This window comes from Nelumbo nucifera, chromosome 1 (genome assembly GCF_055504915.1).
Source record: "Nelumbo nucifera cultivar China Antique chromosome 1, China Antique-T2T, whole genome shotgun sequence".
NCBI lineage: Eukaryota > Viridiplantae > Streptophyta > Magnoliopsida > Proteales > Nelumbonaceae > Nelumbo > Nelumbo nucifera.
Genome location: NC_142649.1, coordinates 38,018,985 through 38,027,936, shown reverse-complemented (window position 1 = coordinate 38,027,936; position 8,952 = coordinate 38,018,985).

Sequence of the window (8,952 nt, the reverse complement as noted above, 5' to 3'; positions counted from 1 at the left end):
ATGTTTCAGATCATGATAGTTTAGACCCGATGCTTTAAATTTGATTTCGTTCCATTGCAGGAAGAACTACTAAGTTCCAACATTTTACTATGACCCCTTTCAGCTAATTCTAGTATTTTAATAAAAAAATTGTTTTCCGAAACCTAGCATTTCCAATCAAATGGCTATTTTTTTAAAAACATATGTTCAATACTGTCTTCTAAAAATGTTATTCATAATTCTTTTCAAAAACATAATTTCAAAAAAAAAATAAATTCTCGTGCAATGTGTATATGACTGTGAGTTGGTTTTATGAATTTTAAATTGAGTTTTAAATATTTACGCATTCATCACATATCTTGTAACTCTCTAACATGTTACTTGCAGCATTACATAGAAGTCTTGAGAAATAAGTGTTAATCACCAGTGCAACTTATTCATTGCAGGCTTGGTCTACTAGACATACCTTGGTAATCCTAGGAGCGGTCTTACATACCATAGCAACCCCAAGAGCAATATCACATACCCTGGCAACCCCAAGAGCAGTCTTAGATATCCTACCTACCCTAGGAAGTTTCTAGCAACCCCATGAGCGATCTTACATACCTTGGCATCCCCAGGAGTGATCTTACATACCCTTGCAACCCTAAGAAGGCCCTACCAACCCTAGAAGGGATCTTACATACCTTGGCAACCCTAGTAGCCACCTCACATACCCTGTCAACCCTAGGTGCGATTTCATATTGAAGGGATGAGAGATCCATCCTATGGACGCCCAAAGATTGCGGAATAAGTGGCGAATTTCAAAAATTTATCTCTCCCTTCAACTGGGAATCGTATTCCCTATTTAGAAAATCATATTTTTAAGGATCAATCTTGAACCATAAACTGAACCAAAAGGAGTGGGAGAGGATTATACCTGATACGGAGAAATACTATCTCCCAATGGAGGTGTTCACGCCCAAGGAAGCATCCAAAATCTGCTCATCCGGATAGGTCTCCCCAGACCGACCCACTGGCTGTGAACATTCTAAACTAACACGAGTCTCATTAAGTGTCCAGTTTAAGGGTATTACACAGAAACATACCAAGGGAACATGAATCAAGTATGTATCTTTATTCATTTACAATAAACTCATAAAGTACATCATTCTGATTGAAGCTAAGGGCATACAAAACTGTCTAACAGCTCCCACTTGCACTTAGGTCCAATCAGGTACTAGCCGGAGTCCCATGCTTTCCACGTGTTTCTCAAACACTTTCTGTGATAGTGGTTTCGTCAATGGGTCTGCTACATTTTCCGCTGACGCTACTTTCTGAATCAGGACGTCCCCTCTACCAACAATCTCCCGTAGTACGTGGTACTTCCTCTCGATGTGTTTCGACTTCGAGTGGGCTCGTGGCTCCTTAGCCTGAGCAATGGCTCCATTGTTGTCACAGAACAATGGGATGGGTGATGTGCTGGACGGAACAACTCCCAACTCGTGAACAAACTTCTTTATCCACACATCTTCTTTGGCAGCCTCACTTACGGCAATGTACTCGGCCTCGGTCGTGGAGTCTGCAGTGGACCCCTGTTTGCTGCTTTTCCAGCAAACAGCACACGATCCTATCGTGAAAACATATCCAGATGTAGACTTTCTATCATCTAGGTCTGACTGGAAATCGGCATCTGTAAACCCCTGGATCTGTAGTGAGCTACCGTCGAACACCAGACAAAACTCTTTTGTCCTTCGAAGGTACTTAAGTATGTTTTTCACAGCAGTCCAATGCTCCTGCCCTGGGTTGGCCTGAATTCTGCTTACTACACTCACTGCCTGAGCAATGTCAGGACGAGTGCACAGCATGGCATACATGATGCTCCCTACGGCAGAGGCATAGGGAACGTCTTTCATGCCATCAATCTCCTCAGAAGTCTTGGGAGACATCTTCTTGGAGAGAGTGACTCCGTGCCTGAAAGGAACATTTCCTTTCTTGGAGTTTTCCATGCTGTATCTTTTGACTATTTTGTCAATATAAGCAGATTGGGATAATCCAATTATCCGCTTCGATCTATCTCTATAGAGTCGAATTCCCAGTATATAGGAGGCTTCTCCAAGATCTTTCATGGAGAATTGCTGCGAAAGCCATACTTTCACCGTAGTTAACATTTCTACATCATTCCCAATGAGTAGAATGTCATCTACAAATAGAACCAAGAAGGTAACCTTATCTCCACTGAACTTCCTGTAGATACAGGGTTCATCCGGATTCTGCTCAAAGTCAAACGATTTGACAGCAGAGTCAAAACGGATGTTCCAACTTCTAGAAGCTTGCTTAAGTCCATAAATGGATCTATTAAGTTTACATACCATGTTTTCCTGACCTACAGCAATGAAGCCTTGCGGCTGCTGCATATAGATATTTTCAGTAAGATCTCCATTCAGGAATGCAGTTTTGACATCCATCTACCAAATCTCATAATCATGGTATGCTACTACAGCTAGCAGGATCCTAATGGATTTAAGCATGGCCACAGGCGAAAATGTTTCCTCATAATCAATGCCTTCTTTCTGAGTGTACCCTTTCTTCACTAGACGAGCCTTGAAGGTCTCAATCCTGCCATCGGGGCCCTTCTTCCTCTTGTAAATCCATTTGCAACCGATTGCTTTTACCCCGGAGGGTGGATTTACTAGAGTCCAGACTCCATTGGCCTCCATTGAGTCCATCTCTGCTCTCATGGCCTCCACCCACTTCTGGGAATCTATGTCCAACATAGCTTCCGCGTAAGTCACGGGATCCTCCTCACTAGTCAAGGTTTCCATCAGGTAACTATCCTGATCATAACCATAACGGACTGGTGGCCTGGATGCCCGAGTGGATCTTCTAAGTTGGTCACTACCTGGAACTTGTGGGACATCTCCCACTGCTCCTGAGTTCTCCTCATCAAGAACAACTTCCTGACGATGGGTGTCCAGGATATAGTCGGTTTCCAAGAATTGCGCATTTCGACTGCAGAACACTTTTTGCTCACTTGGGTCATAGAAAAGGTAACCTACAGAGCCTTTTGGGTAGCCTACAAATAGGCAACGGCTGGTCTTAGATTCCAACTTGTCTGCACTTGGGTAGCCTACAAATAGGTAACCTACAGAGCCTTTTGAGTAGCCTACAAATAGGAAACCCCAGGTGCAATCTCTTAATTCACTAGAAATCCCAAGCACACATCTTATTTCCCTGGCAACCTGAGGAGGGCCCTCGCAATCCCAAGTGCACATCTTAATTCCTTGGCAACCCCAAGAAGGCCCTGACATTCCCAAGCACATATCTTTGTTCCCTAGCAACCCTTGAAAGGCTTTGGCAACCCTAGGTGTGCATCATCATTCCCTGGCATCCCGAGGCATTGCACATTACTTATGAAGCTCTAAGCACTAGTAATCAACATTATCCCTATTCACATTAGAATCTCTGGTTATTCCTTGATCATAGCAGATGGCTATCCATTGGATTAACCTTTCCCCCATTCCTGAAGAACAGATCAACGAGCAAGAAAACATCAACTTGGACATTGTAGATCAGGTTGGCCCGAAGTCGGCTAAACAAGTTGACATTGAGGTATTCTCGAATAAAGTCTACGAGTTCAAATCCCATTTCGACCAAATGGAGCAGATTCATAATGAAATGAGGATCACCTTACAACTCCTCCTTCAGCGGTCGTCCGGAACCGAATGATTCCCTTTCACCCAAGACACTCCCTCAGAATCCATTCCCGCCAGTCACCAGTTCGCCAACCAGAACCTTGTCATCCCCGAGCAACCTACCAGAGCCAGCCCTGTGCCCACAAAACCAACCTACCCACTGTCGAACAACCACGAGTCACTCCACAGACCAACTAGGTGATAGAAACACCACTTAGCTGCGACGAACTGAAAGAATATGTTCAGGGGCTGATGGTGGAAAACCAAAATAGGACCTAGGCCTCAATCATTCTTCAGAAACCTTATTCCAACCAAATTCTGTACAAATCTTATCCTACTGGTTACGTCCCTCCACAGTAGTAGCCATAGTACGAAGGGCAAAAAGGAAGCTCGCAAGAACATGTGAATAAGTTCGTAGACGTCGTGGGATCGTTCGCTCTAGATGGAGATCTGAAAGTTAGGGAGTTCTCCAAGTCTTTGACCGGACCACCCTACACCTGGTTCATCAATCTGGCAGTGGGTAGCATAGACTCGTGGGTAGAGCTGACAAAGAGATTTTTGTCCAAGTGGTTCACCATGGAGCGGAGATTGACAATGGCGGACCTGTGCAACACAAAGCAACACGTGGGTTAGGACCTCTTAGCCTATGTGATGAGGTTCCAGAAGTTAACTCATTCAGTCTTCGACAAACATGTTACTGAGAAAAGTTTTGTCGAATAGTGTGTGCAAGGGATGCGGCTTGCCTATAGGATAGGCATTGAAAACATAGAAGTTGAGACCTTCAGTTAGGTATGGAAGTGCACGGAGAGGATGACACACACTGTCAAGAGTTAAGATCTTCAGCTAGCTATGACAAAAATGAGGCTTATGTCGTAGATAGAAAGCCTCAGAACACTAGAGGGCCTAGGCAGGGTCCCTACTATTGTGGCGACAACTAGAACAGAAGAAACGATACATTGCCACTACCCCTCCTCCTTTTGCCTGCACCAAAGAGGAGGTAATCATGATAACGCACAAGTTAGTAGAAGACCGTGTCATTAACTTGCTCCAACCAACGACAGGGGTCAACTCGGAGAAGGAAAGGCGCGGAGGGAGGTGGTGCAATTTTCGCTAGTCATTGCACCACGACTTGATGGATTGTTTCACACTCTGGCGATTGTTTGTGCAGAAAGTGAAACTCAACGACTTTGTCAAGAGAAAGCCAGCCCAAGTATACACAAACCTATACACCTAGGGAGGGAGTATCAATGTGGTCGGAGTGTCGGGCCAGGATCACCTAGACATGCTGATACAAAGGTTCGAGTAGAGTGTGGAGTGGTAGCAATTTTTTAGTAAGCAGGGGGTCAGCGCCTCTACAAGGTGGCTCACCATTAGAGTGTTGGCAGAAACGTTCAGGAGACCATTGGAGATCCATCGGTTTAATAAAGCACACATGGAGTTCACCTAAGATGACATTCTGGCCACTGACCCCCACAAGAATCGACCCTTATACATCACAATGATGATTGGTGGTTATGAGATGAGGCGATCAATGATTGGCTAGGTCAGTTCCATGAATTTGATATCGGTCCACACCTTAAAATTGATGAACATTCAAAAGAAGATAGTCAAAGGGTTGCCGATGGAAGTCATGGACTTTAATGGTAACAGTAGGGCCATTCACCATCACCCAAGAATACTAGGAGATCTCAGGGAGAATTGCATACCACACTCTGTTGGGGTGTCATTTGATACATGGTTTGGCCCTAGTCTTGTCGACATACCATCAATGCATCAAGGCAAAACACAAAGGATGTGTGGTGACGATTCCAACAACTCGCGTCCCTTTTGACAAAACATAGACTCACGTACAGGACACAATCTATTATACTGAGCTAGCTGACAAGGGTGGCCATGGTCGGAGGTGTGCAGCTGCTGAATCCTACTAGTGAACCCCCTACCATGCCAAAAAAGAAGAAAAGAACAAGATGCGTGTGAGTTACTAGTGATGACCAAAAAAGCTACTATACTATCATGGAAGAGTACGAGGATGATGGTGCGCCAACCACCAAGAAAGCCATCCACGAGGTATGACTGCATGGTTAATGTTTATCAATAAATACATACATATCATCAAATACCTATTGTAGTCTATACTACCATCACCAATTCAACTACTATACATGCATTTTTTCCTAAAATAAAATTACTATGTGTGCATTTACTGCTTGAACAAGAATGACCATTGTACATATGACCAAATGATTTCTCGAAGCTACATACCTTCATAATTAATGCCATAAATACACATCTTCTAAATGTTACCTCAACTAGAACTATTTTGTCATACCATCTCCACAAATGGACATCGCGATGATCTCATCGCAAAAAGAATGTGAACAATCAAAACAGAGTCCATCAGAATCAAAGGTGCAACGTGATGAATTGATGTATGCAATTAACAACAAAAACAAAAGACACTAAAAATTACCCCAACTAATAGGGGAAGAACAAAGAAATCGTAGAATACTATGGTGAGGTCCACGCACCTCCCAAATACATGTTGGAATCTATTGATGCCATGGAAGAGCCGTTAGAGGAAATAAACAAGGCCGCGGAAGGAGCAGAGAAGAGACCATTTATATTAGCCAAGCTAGGATCTGAGGAGAAACATAAATTACTTGACCTTCTGAAAGGGTATAGAAACCTTTTCTCATCGCAAACACTAGGCATTCATTAAAATGAAACTAAATTGTCTTTTATTTCACAGAGTTCCAGGATGTCTTTGACTGGTCATACAACCAGATGCTAGGACTGGTCTTAGCCCTTGTCAAACATTCATTATTCATAGATCCAAAATTTAAACCAATGAAACAACTGCAGAGGATCTTCACACTAGAAATAGCTCTGGAACTCAAAGAGGAGGTTGAATGATTTCTGAAAGTAGACTTCATCAAGCCCATCACACATCCATAGTTGTTAGCCGATGTGGTTCCAGTCAAAAAGAAGAATAGACAACTAAAGTTAGTATCCAATCTCTAGTACACTAGTTTTCGGTTATCCGAACAAAATAAGCACACTAACTTATCCCACCCCTACCCTAGGTGTTGTGTCGACTTCAGATACTTGAACAAAGCCTGCCCTAAGGATGAGTTCCCTCTGCCGAATTTGGATATCCTCATAGACTCAACAACAGGAAATCAGTTGTTCTCCTTCTTAGATACCTATAGTGGATACAACCAGATCTATATGAATCCTATAGATGCGACACACACGACATTCAGAACGCCAATCAGGAACTTCTAATACAAGATGATGCCCCTTCGGCCTGAAGAATGCCAGAGCCACATACCAGAGGGGCGATGATGAGCATATTTCATGATATGATGCACAAGGAAGTTGAATGTTATGTAGATGACATAGTGGTCAAGGCAAAGAAAAGGGAAGATCATTCTGAAGTGCTTAGAAAGGTATTTGACAGATGCAGAACATTCAACCTGAGACTCAACCCATTAAAATGTGCATTTGGAGTACAATCCAGAAAGTTTTTGGGCAACTGAGTAGATCAGATTGGATCCACCCAGATGAGGTCAAGGTGAAAGCAGTTCTAGACTTACTCCCTCCAAACACTAAGTCTCAACTGATGACCTTCCTAGGAAAAGTCTCCTACCTTAAAAGGTTTATTCCCGAGCTAGCACACATAGCGATGCCACTGCTAAAGTTGACCAAGAAGTTTATAGAGTACAAATGGTCAACAGAACATCAGGATGCCTTCAAATAGATAAAGCAAACTTTGGCTAAAACCCTAACCATGTCACCACCTAAGAGTGGCCGAGAGTTCAAGGTGTACATTGCATCGAACTCAAAGGTCATAGAATGCCTATTAGCCCAGGACAATGATGAGGGCGTTGAATGTTTGATATACTTTGCTACTAGAACCCTTAAACCAGTAGAGAAGAATTACTCCCATATTGAGCAATAGTGCTTAGTGCTAGTATTAACAACACAGAAGTTCAAACACTACACCCTAGGCCAAAAGGTGAAGTTGTTTGCAAGGAGCGATCCCAACAAATACTTCATAGATAGACCTCCACTCTCAGGAAGACTGGTTAAGTGGATGATGCAGTTGAATGAATATAGCATCAAGTATAGCCAACCAAAGGCAATTAAGTGCCAAGCGGTTGTAGACCTCCTAGTTGCCTTTCCTTTCAATGACAGTTTTCCCATCTCTAAAGAAGTACCCGGAGAGCTACCTATCATCTAAGATGGAGAGTGGACCCTAACCTTTGACAAAAGCAGTACTAGCTGTTAGACAGTTTTGTATGCCCTTAGCTTCAATCATTTTGATGTACTTTTGTTATTTAGTGGAAATAAATAAAGTGCATGTTTGATTCATGTTGTTTGGTTTAATTCTGTGTAAAACCCTAAAACTGGACATTTGTAGAGACTCATGTTAGTTTTAAATGTTCACAGCCGTTGGATAAGTCTGGGGAGATTTATCCTGCCAAGGCTGATACTGGTGTGCCACCAAGTGTTGGGATGGCCTGTCTCAGCCATCAGGGTAAGACCCGAGGCACATACAGCATGGGATTACTTGAATCCTTGAACCGGACCAGATTTCCAGTCTTGCCCTGGACCTTGGAGATAGATGGGCAAAACTGGAAAGTTACACCTGACCCCTAGACTCGATTATGACACTTCACTAGATGCTGGATCAGGCTGCCTTTGATATGCCAATCAGTGAGATCCTTAGTGGGGATCAAAACCTGGGTATGTTGGGGCAGTTTGAGAATTCATCTGAGTGGGTGGTCATAGTGACAGAATCAGCCACTTTGTCGGACAAAGGGTAATGATCGGGAATGCACTCTCTCTGATGGAAACCAAACTGCCGGCAGTTGATTTCAATCGTTGGAATTTTGTTTTTGCAAAATTAATATATATTTACATATATATGTACGGTTTCAAAATGTTTGCAAATGGTTTTAATTCCCGGGATCCATGTGAGAGGAGAGTGCGGCACTGTTCCTTGCAGCCGAGGGAGAGGTCCTCTCTTGTCGGGCAATGCTTGATCATTAAGGGCTGAGAGGTTAAGTGTAAGACCATTTAGGTTAATACCTGATGGGCTAATCTTGCACCTGCCCACAGTCCCTGGGTTTTTATAAGATGGCTTGGCCCAGGGACCACTTAATGTAAGTGTTGGGCCCATAGGGTTTATACGATGGACTCAAGGGGTTCATTGAGATTTTCAGTGAATTCGGCTGGGCCTTGTATTAAAGGCTGGGCCGAACCCATGTGGCTGGTGTGTAGATCAATGCTTGGG